Raw genomic sequence first — 15,408 nt, forward strand, 5'->3', positions numbered from 1 at the left:
TGTCACGAGTGATGTATTTCTTCCCAAGGAATGCCCATGCAATTTCTGAAGATAGTTATGTGCCTTATGACTTCCTTGTAATCCCGTTGCTTGTTTTTGTAGTCTTTTAGCTTTAAATATAGCTATACTATTCTAATGCTTTCACTGTATCCTTGAAGATAAGAATGTTTGTATGATTTGTGATTTCCTTGACCCTATAGCAGAGATGGGAGAGACCAGTTGTGGTCAGTCTGATAAGGGGCCAGGACTGGGCCAACTGACAGGACATGCAAGATCTATATGCCTGCAATATTCTTATCCTGACAGGGTAAGGGGAAGAGAGATGGGGTTAAGGTAAGTTTAAGATGGAAGGATTGAAATCACAGTGACCTGATGTTTGTAAGAAGTTAACCGGTTTCTTTGTTTAAACTGTCACGTAGATCCTGTGAAGAAAACGTATATAAGCTATGTGTAATCAGGACTCCCTCCTTTCGCTGGGAGTCTCCAATTTATTTAGAGCTCTGAAATAAAGTGGATAAAAAGTCTGATTTTCATCTTGGTGTTCTGTTCACCTCACACCAAGTCCTGAACCTGGTAATTAGGGTCAATTGGCTGGACCCAAACACTACTGACCAGCATGAACATGCTTTTGGGCTCCTTAAGCAATATACTGGCAGTTGAGTATACACAGATTTGAACTGTGGTCTTTATACGTCAAATAAAAAAAGCCTGGCTCCTAAATTACTTTTCCTGTAAAGAAAGAGGTGATTGTAGACAACTCCCCCTTTCCTCTTCAATTCCATCTCCCACTTACATAGTTTCTAGTGTGTAACAGTAGGGTTTTGCTTTGTTTTGTTTTTTTATGAGAAGCTGAAATGAGAAGAAGAAACCTATTTTGTTCATGGAAAGAAAGTTAAGATCCAAAGCAAAGTGTGGAACCATTCTCTCTTTCCAAGTAATTAACCCAAGTCAACTGTTTCCAAGCAATTAATTTGACTCAACTGTTGCCAGGCAATTAGCCTAGGTCAAACACTGTATCCTTGAGAAGAAAATGAATTTAAAAAATACACACATACCTATGCCAGACAAACCCTGTGTTCTTCAACAATGCAGCACTCAAGATTTTTTACTCTCCCTTTCATGTTATTGGCTGAACATCAGGTAAGATGAACCATGTTGATCTTTGGCCGGTAGTCGTATGCATATTTTAATTTTTTATAGACAACAGCACCTGGCAGAAGCTAATCTCTAATGCCAAAAAAGCCTGCACACACAGACACACACACACACAGAGACACACACACAAGCACACAGAGAGATACTTTGAGCTGCATTTTTCTGTTAGATCTGAGTGAAGATCAGGAAACCAAAATTGATTAGCATGTAATAAATTTGAAAGAACTTAGTGTCTCCAGTGAAGTGATGCTTAAACAGACAGTGATAGCTCAGAATAAAATTTAAAGTCAATAACATTTACAAACAAATCCACTGGCTGCCTGTTCTTTAATTCCATAATATATTTGCATCTAACTTTTAGTTCTCCTTGACTCTCATTTTTATGTGGCTTATATGTTTTTGGCCCCGAAGATTTAATTTTCTAAGTTGTTAGCTTTATAATTTAAAAACTTATAATAGCACATGTAGTTGTGCAGCAGACAAAATAATAATTCATATTCTATCACTCAGATTCACTCCACCATTTTAATCTTTCATAATGGTTTTTCTGCAGCTTCCAATTTTCTTTCTAGTAAAACAAATTACTTAGCAAATGGAATATCTTTTTGTCTTAATAATTTACTATTAAAATGTCATAAGATTCTGGTATACATAGCATTGTACCAGAGTTATAAAGGTATAGTAATAAACTATTTCCAACTATAAACCAAGAGAGTTCAGTAGACAATGGAAAAGGCCATAGTTCAGTGATAAAGGTAGAGCACATCCTTTACATCCAAAAGGTCTTCAGCATCAACCTCTAACATCTCCAAATGGGCCTGGAACAGACTCCTATCTGAAATGTTATTCTTGTGTCATCCAAGTGCAGACAACTTTTTTTCTGGTGAGAGCCACGTTCCCTTCAAGGATAATCTATTGCTGAGTACATGCCAATGAATATTGGAACGCAAGCTAATGCTGGGCAGGACCACCACCTCCCCCAGTGGATAGACCCACTTTCATTCTCTTGCTGACAACCTGTAGTCAGGGTGCTGTGGAAAGAAAAGATTGTTTCTTGAACATTGAGGGGGGGGGGGGTTTGCCTTCAAGTCATTATTGACTCCTGGCAACTGCTTGGACAAATCCCTGTAGTTTTCTTGGCAAGATTTCAGAGGTGGTTTGCCACTGCCTGCTTCCTAGGGCTGAGAGAGAGTGACTGGCCCAAGGTCATCTAGTTGGCTTCATGCCTAAGGTAGGACTAGAACTCAAGGTCTCTCAGTTTCTAGCCTGGGACCGTAACCGCTACACCAAACTGGCTCTCCTTGAACATATGTCCACAAAAATAAAATGAAAGCAAACATATCCCCCTTGAAAATATGGTTTTGGTATCAGTAACTGAATACTGTAAACATTAGTGATTCCACAAATTTCACCCAGCTCCTCTTTTTTTTCCCTGCCATCTTTAAAAAAATAAATATAGTTCAGTGCTTCCCAAACAGGCTAAGGATAAGCCCTTTGTTCTTTGCTGAATTAGACATTCAGAAATTTAAGTGAAAGTCATCTTTCCAGGACAGATAACTCTATGTAATATTCTATATTATGTCCATTCATTATAGATCCTTCTCTCATATATCTGTCCCCACAGGTGTTTGTAACACTACTCCATTTTTAGGATGATTTGTGAGTTTAATTAATATACCATTTACTTTCTTTCCAGAACATTAATGTCATTATTAAATAAGAGCAGGTCCAACAAATACCCCAAGACATTCTAATGAGCAGCTTCTCTTGCCTGGATCTGTTAGAAGTTAATCTGCTGTCCTGTATTTATGGTCTTTAAAATACTTTTCAGTCCATCACAGAGTTGCTTATATCCTAATGCAAGCAAAAGGGATTAGCTTCTTTTTTCCAAGTCAGATTTTATAGGACTTGCATAACGTAATTTATTATGGAGCACATTCTGATAAGATGCTATAAGGGTTCAATGAATCTGCTTTTTAAAATTAATTACATTATTAAAAGGGAATGACTTGATCTTTGTTATAAAGGATCACATTTATTCCAAACTTTTATCTGCCCCCTGAAAATATTCATTGTACAATTTCATAAATTCCAAAGTCTGTTTCTTTGTACACAACTATGAAGTCTCACCCTATTACAGGTTTTAGACCAGTTTATCTCATCTCATACTTTTTTCAAAGTTCTAATTCTTGCATGGAAATTAATATTTGATTTCAGCATTCAGTTCTCTACTTCAAGCTCTATGAAAACAAAACAACAGGACATACTTAAACCAAACAAACTTCTTGGTTGGCTATGCTAAATTTGGCCATCTTCAGGCTCCAGAATAAACAGCCATTGATACTAGTTAATCAGTTATGACAAGTCCATACTTAATATGTGTCGTAGAATAAAGGAGTCCTTATTAACATAACTTTAAGCATTTATGGGAAACATATAGTAGCTACTAGTTCTTTATCCTTATGCAGTGATTAGTGCATTTTCTTTATTTCTTACAAGTTACTTCCAAAGCAGAGTAAATACAAGAATTAAACAAGGGAAATCCTTGATATCTTTACCCTACCATCAAGCCTCAGATTGAAAAAACTTCAGAAATTTTTTTGGCACAATGTGAAGGGAAAGTAGAGAAAATAATTTCTTCTTTTTTACTGATTTTTTTTAAAACTGTAAAAATTCTATTCCATTGATCCATAATAATAAGGTATAGTTTTCCACTTCTACACCTATATAACGAGCATTCATCCAACCCAAGAGGAAGTAATTGCATTTTTGTTAAATCAGTCTCATCATTACAGAAAGTCAGTTACCTCCCACTCCCATTCCACATTTTCACGCCCCCCTCATCCCCACCCCAAGATTCCTGCTTCTATCAGGAACCACTGTATCAGCCACTCCAGATGAATACCTATATAGGGCAAAGAACTCAGTGTGTGTTAGAAGAGCTATTGTGTAGAATTTGTGCTGCTGAAATACATTCTAATAGTTTCTCAGTATTAAGGGCGTGGAACTTGCAATATATAGCCAGCAACTGCCTGTTCATTCCTATATTATTTTTCCAAAGCAGTCCTGCAAATTATGGGTCAATTTCAAACTCTATTTTTTTAAAAATAAGAGGTTTTAATTAAGAGATCAAACACAATCACCAATATATCAGTTTTTTGATGTTATGTTTTCTTATTTTTATAGTTCTGGGTTTTATTGTTGCTGTGAGCCGCCCAGAGTTGTGTTTTTAGATGGGCAGCCATGCAAGTCTTATAAATTAATTAATTAATTAATTTAAAAAACATATGACAGGATATTTTAATTGAAGCCATGGGTTACATTTCATGACTGCAAAATGATTTCTAGCAAATCAGTTTCTGGCAAACAGGTATATTTTATATTTGCTATTTATTTATTTATTTATTTATTTATTTATTCATTCATTCATTCATTCATTCATTCATTCATTCATTTGATCAATTTATATAGCAGCCCATCTCACCACAGGCAACTTTGGACAGCATACAATAAAACTAAAAACAGCAAAATACATTAAAAATATATAAAACAAAATAAAACAGAATAAAAGGAAGTTAAAAATAAGGGAGCCACCTCACTAATTCCCCTGTCCCCTGGAGTCCCCAGGCCTGCTGGCACAACCAAGACTTAAGGTACCTCCAGAAGCTCAACAATGATGAGGCCAGTCTCACCTCAGGGGGGAGAAGTTTCCACAGCGCAGGCGCCACAACAGAAAAGGGCCACCACCTGGGACCTGCCAAATGTATCTCCCTAGATGATGGAACCCATAACATGCCCTCTCTGCTGGATCTGGTATGTTGGGCAGATGAAATCGGGGAGAGGTGGTCCCTCAGATAGCCTGGCCCCATGCCATGAAGGGCTTTAAAGGTCAACAGCATCTTGAATTGGACCCGGAAACAAACTGGTAACCAATGCAGCTCACAAAGCAGAGGTGTAACATGTGTTCTCCTAGAAACATACATAACTGCTTGCGCCGCTGCATTTTGCACCAGCTGAAGTTTCCAGACACTCTTCAAGGGCAGCCCCGTGTAGAGCGCATTGTAGTAATCTAACTGAGAGGTGACCAGGGCATGAATGACCATGAGTAAGTCCCTCTGACCTAGGAATGGGTGCAACTGGTGCACAATACAAGTTGTTCAAAGGCCCTCCTAGCCATGACTGCCACCTGCTCTTTGAGGACCCCCAGACTGCACACAGGGTCTGTTTGGGGCAGTGTGGCCCCATCCAGTACCAAACATGGTAAAATCCTAGAACCAGAGGGGCTCAAATTGGGTGTGGGTAGCACGGTATTGTGCTCATTTGCCTCCTTTCTCCAGGGTCGCCACCTGGGACCTGCCAAAATGTATCTCCCTAGGTGATGGAACTCAGTCTTGCCAGGGTTCAGTTGAAGCCTGTTGTTCCCCTCCAGATCCTCACAGCCTCCAGCCACCGAGATAGGATGTTTGTTTAAGTCTCCAGGGGCAGAGATGTACAATTGAGTATCATCAGCATACTGATGATACCTCACCCCCATGGTGACGGATGAGCTCACCTAGCGGTCTCATGTAGATGTTAAATAGGAGAGGTGAGAGAACCAACTCCTGTGGCGCCTCACACAGCAAGGGGCAGGGATGGAATCTCTCTCCCCAATCACCACCAACTGGAACCGACCCTGGAGAAAGGAGGCAAATGAGCACAATACCGTGCTACCCACCCCCAATTCTCTGAGTCAGTCCAGAAGGATACCATGGCTGATGGTATTGAAAGCCACCAAGAGGTCAAGTAAGGCAAGGATGGATGCACAACCACCATCCCGCCCACGCCAGAGATCATCCAAAAGCACGACCAATACTGTTTCTGTACCATATCCAGATCTGAATCCTGACTGAAAAGGATCCAGAGAATGTGCTTCATCCAAGGTCCTCTGAAGCTGCTGCGCAACCACCTTCTCAATCACCTTTCCCAAAAAGGGGAGGTTGGATACTGGATGAAAATTATCCAGTTTTGTGGGGTCCAGCAATGGCTTCTTGAGGAAGGGGCAAACCAAAGCCTCCTTTAGAGGTGCAGGAACAACCACCTCACTCAAAGAAGAATTCACCATCACCAGAACCCACCCACACGACACCCCCAGGCTGCTTTCACAAGCCAGGAGGGGCGTGGATCTAAAGAGCAGGTGGCTGAGCTCACAGTCCTAAGGACCCTGTCCACTTCATCAGGCCCAACAGGTTCAAACCATTCCCAGATAACCAGGCAAGACTCTATCCTCCCACAGACCTGCAGCAAAGCCAGCATCCAACTGCGAACAAATCCGAGCAATTTTATCCAACAGATGCTGAGCAACTTCCTCCACAGAACCCTCAAAAGGTTGTCCGGGCCCCCTGTACCCAAGAGGACCCATATCACCCAAAACAGGGCTGCGGAGCTGCAATCTGCAGATTCAATAAAGGCAAAGGAGTGCTGTCACTTCACCGCCCTTACCGTCACTTGGTGGGCCTTAATAGCGGCTCTAACCCGTGTTTGGTTGAGTTCATCCTTTGATGAGCACCAGCAACACTCTAGACATCTCTTCTCTCATTTCATCTCCGTCAGCTCCTCCATAAACCATGGGGAGTGACGGGATCCACAGGAGGGGAGAGGTCGCATAGGGGCGATCTGATCCAAAGCCTCAGCTGCCCTTTTATTCTAGGCAGCAATCAAGGGTTCAGATGGGCCGGGCAGCAGACCAGCAGGAACAGCCCCCATCTCCCTCTGGAACCCCTCCAGGTCCATCAGTCACCAGCCTCCCTGCAGTATATAGTGGCGCCAGAGAATCCCATGGTGATCAGGGTGTGATCCAACCATGACAAGGGGGACACCAACAACTCCCCCAATTGCAGATCACATAGCCACTACTCCGACAGGAACACCAGATCTGGTGTGTGACCACTGTCCCATGTTGGGCTCCGGATGATCTGGGATAGGCTCATGGCTGTCATGGTGGCAATGAACTCCTGAGCCACCTCAGATCCCACTCCCAGGGAAGGCAGATTAAAATCCCTCAAGACCATAAGTCTGGGGAACTCCACCACCAACCCAGAGATGGAATCAAGGAGCTCAGGCAGGGAGGCTGCTATGTAGCAGGGAGGCTAGCATAATAGCAACAGTCCCGACTGATCCCTAGAGCCCAACTTAATGAACAGAGTCTCACATCCAGTAACCTGTGGGCAGTGCCCCTGAAAGCCATAAGCAATTCTCAGATGACAATCACCACACCACCATCCCTGCCCTGGGTTCTTGGCTGGTGCCACACTTGAAACCCAGCTAGGCACATCTCTGAGAGGTGCACCCCACTTCCAGGCCCAGCCAGGTTTCAGTAATACATGCCAGGTTGGCCATTCATCCATGATCAGATTGCAGATGATGTAGGCCTTATTACAGACCAACCTGACATTTAAGAGCAACAGCCGGAAGCCAGGGCCTCTGACGGTCTGCTGACGGGGTATAGGGGTTGAGACCAAAGAGCTGGAACATGGAACAGGTATAAAACATTGGCCCCATGTCCCCTGGGGGCAGCTGGCTCCTCATCTATACTGTAGTAAATCCTATGTAGGTTTATGTTTAACCTTTTTAAGTATACAAATTTTATTAATTATTTTCATTAATCAATGTCTTAACTTTAAAATTCTTTAGAACTTTTACAAGTGAGTACTAATTAGTTAAAAAAGCAATTAGGTTCTGTTAACACAGCATCCCCTAAGGAATGAAAATCCCCTCTGCCAGCTTAAGCATGTTTCACCTACAGTTTTTATACACACATCTCATTTGTATGTCAACATCAAGCAGCACCCAGAGAATATGAAAGGTGATTCCAAGTTACTTTACAGCTGCTATGATAAATTTGCCACTATAAATGCTGAATAATACATCACACTAATCTTATTATTATTGACTAGTAGAATTGCATGAATGACCTTGAGCAGATATTAATCAAAGAATAAATTGTGGTTTCATCCTCTCCCCATAACATTTCTATTTCTCTCTCCCCCCCTCCATGTTTTTGAAAAACCCATTTCCTATTGCATATCAGTTTGATGAGAATCAGATGATTTTGTCAAAACAGCTGGTTATTTTCTGATACAACCTGATCCTATGAATGCAAATTAACTTAAATGTACTCTCAAAAATGTGTATGTAAATTGCAACTATAAAATGGAGCATTCCGATAGCAATTACAGTTTATTTATTTGTTTTAAGTATGTATTAAGAATCTTCAATTCATAGAGTTTTGCATACTATAAGCTTCTCTTTCCACTGAAATTTCAAGAAAAAGGATAGTAAAACAGCATTAATAAATACATGTGCTATGTCCACCAAATACTATTAGATGTGTCATGCACTGCACATACTTCATTAATTATGCCAGATAGATTAATAGAAAGGCATATAAAGCATCTTAGCTTTTACCATGAACAAATTGTGGCCCTAAAGGGAATGATTAGTAATTTGCACAGAGAAAATTAGAGAGAAGTTGATTAAACTGCAATCTTTATGCATGCAGTTGGGAGAATTTAAATTATTCCAATTCAGAGTCTCTTCTTCATTCATCCAGTCATAGGTATACCACAGGTTTTTCTTTATCAGTCTTGGGGACTGAAAAAAATATGCTTCTGCCAAGCTTATTATTAGTCAAAGAAGTTAGGAAAAAAAGGAAATTAATGAAGACTAATTTCTTCACTTCTACAATGATGAAAAAGCAACCTAAGTTATTTTTCTGTACTCTCCTGTGTTATCTGTGGAACCAGAACAAGGTTTATGCACTTTCAGGGGTCTTTTGCACCCTGATCAGAGCCAGTTTAAGAATCTGGGGACTTACTAAAACACCAGGCTTGCAGCACCTTCCCCCACACCCTTAGATTAACACTGAAAATAGATTTGTGCAAAATGAGATATTAAAACTATGTATTCAAAATGGAATTCCCACAGAATGTGAACTTCTACAAAAAAGATATTGGATACAAAAGTCACAAAGCAATACAATTGTGCTTAGGATAATGATTCCATTGGCCCCATCTAATTATTGGCCAAAAATTGCCTTGGGCCAATCTATCCATTGACTGATTTGGAGTGGTGTAGCCAATGGCTAGACTGGTCCACTTGTAAATCCTTTTGTCCAAGTCTTCTCCTTAGATAACATAGAGACACATTAGCCAACGGGTGGCCCTATCTGCCTGGAAATACCATCGAGCAGAGGCAAACATGAGCTGGTCTCTCAGGGACAGAGCAATGGAGACTGGCACCCCTAACTATTTGGCTTTCATGCACTCACTTATAGATAGCCCACTTCAGCTTGTTGCTCTGTTTACAGGGGCACTTACGGGAGGATCTGAAGTAACTGAACTCTAAGCGAAATGAGCATTTTCCAAATTAAAGCTGAGGGAATGAATTAAAATATTTAAGAGTGAATAAAATCCTGTATCTGCATTTATGGGCACATAAAGAGAAACCCACAAAATGTGTTGGGGGTGAGATAGGAGATAAAGCTCTCTATGTAACTTATTATCAAAAGTGCCATGAAGCTACTTATGCTGTGACTCTCCTTAAACTCCTCCTTGCTAGCTGGCCTGTTCAGTTACTTCAGGTCCTCCCGTCTTTTCTTTCTGCTGCTGCTCTTCTCTGAAACTAACTACACTCCTTTTTTTAGTGCTTTTTCAGCAGTCTGAAAACACATATACTTTCTCAAGAATCTCCCTGCTTTTTGCTTGTTGTTTTGCTGTGCTTTGTTTTGCTTTTTGCTTTGTTATACCTCTTTCCTTTTTCTCATAATCTTTTTTACATTGTAAGCCAGAGGGTAGTTTTTATTCAACCATTGTACACCCCTTCTTCCCAAATTGCTTTTTAAATAAAAACTGAAAAATAGGCCTGCTGGATCAGTCTAAAGGTCTAACCAGTTCCGTATCCTGCCAGCTAAGTGCCTCTGAGAAACCCAGGAGAACATCGTTCATTCCTTGGCAAATGGTACTTAGCAACCTACAAAGCTGAAGACAGGGACAAATACTGTAGCCTTAGTAGCCTTATGCTCCATAATTTGGCTAGATACCTAAGGCAATTCCTGTAACATGTAACTAGTAACCCAAATTAATAGTTATTCCCAAGAAAGCTATATGGTATCATTCTTGTTATTTTGTTAATAATTAAGCCATTGATACTGTCCATCTCAGGGTAGAATAAAAGCAATAAAAGGAAAAGGAAAATTATAAAGCACAACAGAATCAACTTAGGTAAAAGCAACATAAATCTCAAACCACTGTTACAGAAAGCCCAAAGCTTGAGTGAAGGGCCATTCTAGTTCTGAAATCCACACACAGTTCAATCTTGCATATATTTAAATGAATATCCCATTTGATTTACTGGGCATTTTTTCCAGGTAAACATGCACAGGATATCAGAGTAAAAGGTATTGGGCTACCTCTGTTCAGGTATATCTTCCATCGCTCAGATGATTATTTGAGACTGCAGCTGAAAATCACCTAGGGATTAGACAAAGCTTTTTCTTTCATAAATCTTTAACAAAGGGTCTATTAGTCTGAGTGGACTTTAGCTCAAATAGACTTCGTTCCCTTTAGACCACCTGGTGCTTGAAGAAAAGAACAAAAACAATGGTTGCTGGATGCTTTCTAGGGCCACTTTTCAACGTGAATAACTGAGAGCCAAATTGGGCATGTTTTCCATAATACAACCCCTAAAGTTTTACGCATTAAAGATATCTTGAATGGATTTTATCGAAGGGAGTGCAGAACTGGTATGTAACTTGAGAGTCCTTTTGGATTCACAGCTCCTGCCTGAAGAGCATATGGCAGCTGTGGCAAGAGGTTTTTTGCACACTTACATCCGGTGTGCTAGTTGCAACCATTCCTAGTCTAATAGGCCCTGTTCAGTGTCACTCATGTCTTAGCTACCTCTCATTCTGGGAGCTTCAACTGATCCAGAATGCAACTGCTTGAGTAGTGATGGGAATTCTAAAGTTGTCCCAAGAAACAGTCAGCAGCTTTCAGATTCAATTTAAGGTGATGGTTTCTCAGGGCCTGGATTTCTATGGGACTGTGCATTTCTAGTAGCTTCTGCCTGTCCAATAAGATCAAGCAAAATAGGCTTATTCCAGGCCCTTTCACTTAGAGATTGTCATCTACAAAACCCAAGGGGTCAAGTCTTCTCTGCTGCAGCTCCCTATTTTTGGAATAATTTATTGCCTGAGATCAGACTAGACCTCACCCTGTTGTGTTTTAGGAGAGTTTCTTGGAGAGGAAAAATACTGGCAGGACAAGCTACTATATCTAAACAGGAGCAAAACCTACACTTAGTCGCACTAATGATGTTACCTAGTTGGGTAATGAAACATCTGCAAACAAACAACCAAGCCCAGAGAGCACCAAGGATTCCAGAGTTTCTTAAACTGGCTTTTAAAGAAAGCCCTAGGAGGGAATCTAATCTAAATGAAAGCCCTCACCTTGGTTTGTATTTCAATGTTTTTGTTCCTGGTGGCCTTAATGTCTTTCTTAGTAACTTTTGTTATGATTGTATAATTTCTTACTGTAGTTTATTGTTTCAATAAATTGTTTATGTATTTTTAAAAGGGAATGTAAGCCACTTAAGGGTCTTGCTGGATCGGAGTATCGTATACTGTCCAGTAAACAAAGAAATAAACTGAAGTGGGTGATGTCTGACAGAGAGAACAGGGTGCATCCATTACAATGCTAGTGAACAGTGGGAGGAATAGTGGTGATAGACAGACTGCCCATTGCAAGAGGAAGCAGGGAAATGCCTTCTAGTCTGTCTTTCTTCCAATATCTTGAAGGTTCTGGTGGCTTGGTCTAGAACGTCTAGGAATATTTTTGGATTCAACTTTGTACCAGGAGGACTTATTTATTTATTTGTTTGTTTGTTTATTAAATTTCTCTCCACCCATCTCCCCCCAATGCAGAACTCTGAGCGGCTCACACAAAACATTAAAACCATAACTATATATAAACACATAAAACATAAAAATTTAAACAAAACATTACGAAAAAAGGAGAACGTCCAGGAAGATGATGGATCTGGGGCTGAAGTTAGCAGGACTCTATGAGGCTTATGTGATGACTGAAGCCACAAAGGTCTTTACCCAGTTTAAATTAGTGCACCAACTGCATCCATTATTGATACATTCAGATCTAGCACATGTCTTAGCTACAATCAGACTAGCCATTTGCAATGTGTTGTAATATGTTTTTCAGCCCAACTTTAAAGAGACTTTGAAAACTGCAACTGGTCTAGAATGCAGTTTGGGGGATGTTGTTAGCCCACGAACATATTACAGTTGGTACTGCAATAACAGTGTGGATAACTAATTTGTGTCCAGGTTCAGTTCAAACTGTTGATAATGGCCTTGAAGCTCTGAAGTACATAGGTCTAGGATACCTTACAAACAATCTCCTCTCTTATCTGTCTGCTCTCTGAGATCTGCTGGAGAGGTCCTTCTCTATGTCCCAACTATGACAGAGGGGCAGCCCTTCTGGGTAGGCCACAAGACATGCTAGAACTGTACTGTAAAGTTGATATAATAACAGAACCCTAAAGGCCTGAGATTGTTTCTCCTTCCCTTCCTCTTATACCAAAGAGAGTCAAAGTGGGGCAAACTTGAGTTTCTTTCTCATTCCTTCCTGTTTCCCCAGGCTACGTTCATGTTTTCCACAACTGTTGCCACATATTTTCTTCATGGCCATCTCTGTATTCCTTTACACGAGGTAGTAACTGTACCTAAGCCTTGGAAGCATCTTGAAAGGCCAAGATGGCATCTTCTTGGCTGCTATTGATGAAGATTCTCAGACATCCAGGTGGAATTATCTGGAGGTTAAGTCATAGCAACTGGACTTCTTTTCTTTTGGTTATATTTCACTGCTTGTCCAAGCAGCTTCTTCAGTCTAAAAAGTTGGTTGGGGGGACCCCATAAATGTCTTCCAGGGTGGCTGCACTTCTCACTGACATGATGACCACCACTAAAATGTTTTCTTTTGAATGCTAGGAAAAAAAATAGGTAACTAGACACAAGATAAAGATGACAAAATCAGGAACAGAATTGAAAAGATTGTCAACACCATAACCCTGTGTGTGCTGCTTTTCACAAGATTTTGGGGGAAAAAACTTTCTGTGATAAAAATATTGTTCCTATAAATACCAAACTGAACTGTAATCACTACAGGAACTTTCCAGTAAACATCTTCAATGCAATTTCCTCATATACATGCAATTTTAGAAGAAGAAATATTTTGATTAAGAAATTAGTGAATTCCATTAAATATGTGCCCTAGCCGTAGTATATTCTTTTTTTTTTTAATCACATTATTTCAATTGAGAAGCAATCTGTTGTGGATTTCTCTAACATTTCTACATTTTGGGGAAATGTAAGTTGCTGAATTTAAAAAATATATATTTATTTGTTCAGATTGCTAATTGCACAATGCTCAGTAGTATGTTAAACATAAAATGCCAGGCTAAATGCTTAACAAATACAATAGTAAAATCAGTGAATTACCCCCACCCCCCCAGACACACACATAGACACTAAAGCAAAGGAAAGCAGCATATAGCATACTGACCATTGTCTTTCAAGAAAACAATAAATATACTATCCCCCTTTGATATCATGCCTGCAAATATTTATTGGTTCAGCAGAACTAGCTGCTGGTTCATTGGATAGCGTGGTTAGTTTTGCCTTTTGTAAACAGTCCATGAAGTATCAAACAGATGTTCAAACAAGCCAACAGCTTGTCTGATGGGTTCCTAATTTGTTTTGAAGGAGACACATTTAAAAGGAGGAGAAGAAGATGCAGCTGTTTCATGCAAGCACTTGTAACTATGTTTTAGAAATCTGGTAAATCAGAGAACTGCAAAATAAATAAATAATAAGGGGGAAAGAATTTAAAGAAAAAATACTTCTTAAAGGAAATTTCCCAATCAAAACAAAGCTTTATAGTACATAGTGATGCATAAAGTTGTGGAGGAGCCTTAATTGAGAGTAAGGATTTGTTTGTGGGCTGAAAGAGGTGGTTGCAAGAGATTGATGGCATGTTAAATTGCAGTCGCTGATAGGATAATTAAGTAATAAAACTCTCCAAGTAGTAATTATAGGACATGTCAAATGGAATTATAAGCCACAAGGCCAAAGGCCAAGTGATTAACCATCAGTGAATTACAACCATTCCTTAGAAATGTTCAGTCTGGAGTGCATTATAGCCTGCAATGAAATAGAATTTTATAAATAACAAGAAGAAGCAGGAACATTCATGTCTATTCCAGTATAGTGCATAATTGAAACAAGAGGGTAAGTGCAAAGGAGATGCAATGCTATTTTTATATTGGCATTTTATAAGGTCAGCCATTGCTGCAAAGCTGATTATTTGTGCTGTCCTCATTGTCTGTATCTCAACACTGATGTCATCTGAGATACCACCAGAAATGTTAGTGTATCTTTCTATTTTTTATAATTTCTCTGTAACGATATAACAGTATTGATGTTTTAGTTTAAAGTCTCTTCTTTTCTATTTTTCCCCATGGAAAATATAAATGTAAAGAAAGGAAATTGTGTGGGCTTATTACATTAAGTTTAATAGAGATGCGGTTATTTCTGGTAACCCTTAATGGACTTTTCTGATTAGGATGGAAGATGAGGATTTATAGATAGAAAATGAGATGATATGGGGTGAAGAGGTTGTTTGTTGTATTTTAAGGGATACTGATAACTTGTCAAAGTTGTATATACTTTCTGGGAAGAAGAGGGAAGTTACTTCTTTTTCTTTTTTCTTTTTTCTTTTTTCTTTTTTCACTTTCCCCTTTTTCTTTTTTCTTTTTTATCTTTTGTAGTTTGTATTAGTTTTATCTGTATAATATAATTTTTAATAAAAATCATTATATAAAAAACCCAATTATTGTTAATATAAATATGCTTGGCCAAAAACCGGAGTTTTCCCCAATCTTATGCCACTCAGATGTTGTGTACTTCAACTCCTGTAAGTCTCCAGAGGGGCTTCTGCAGGGGGAGCGAACTATGTCAAAGTGGTGTGTGCAGTTGGATGATTGAAGTCCCACCCCTTTTTATGTGCATGCATGTGATGTGTGCAATGTATGTTAAAAAGGTGTGGGGCTTCAATTGCCCAGTTGAGTCCTGCTACAAAGAAAGGGAAATTCTTACCTCTATGGAAACTATTTTGTGATTGAGATAAAAATCTTGCAAGAAACTTA

This window comes from Python bivittatus, unplaced genomic scaffold (genome assembly GCF_059951505.1).
Source record: "Python bivittatus isolate LINGU-HERP-01145 unplaced genomic scaffold, Pbiv_v1 ctg000700_np1212, whole genome shotgun sequence".
NCBI classification, from domain to species: domain Eukaryota; kingdom Metazoa; phylum Chordata; class Lepidosauria; order Squamata; family Pythonidae; genus Python; species Python bivittatus.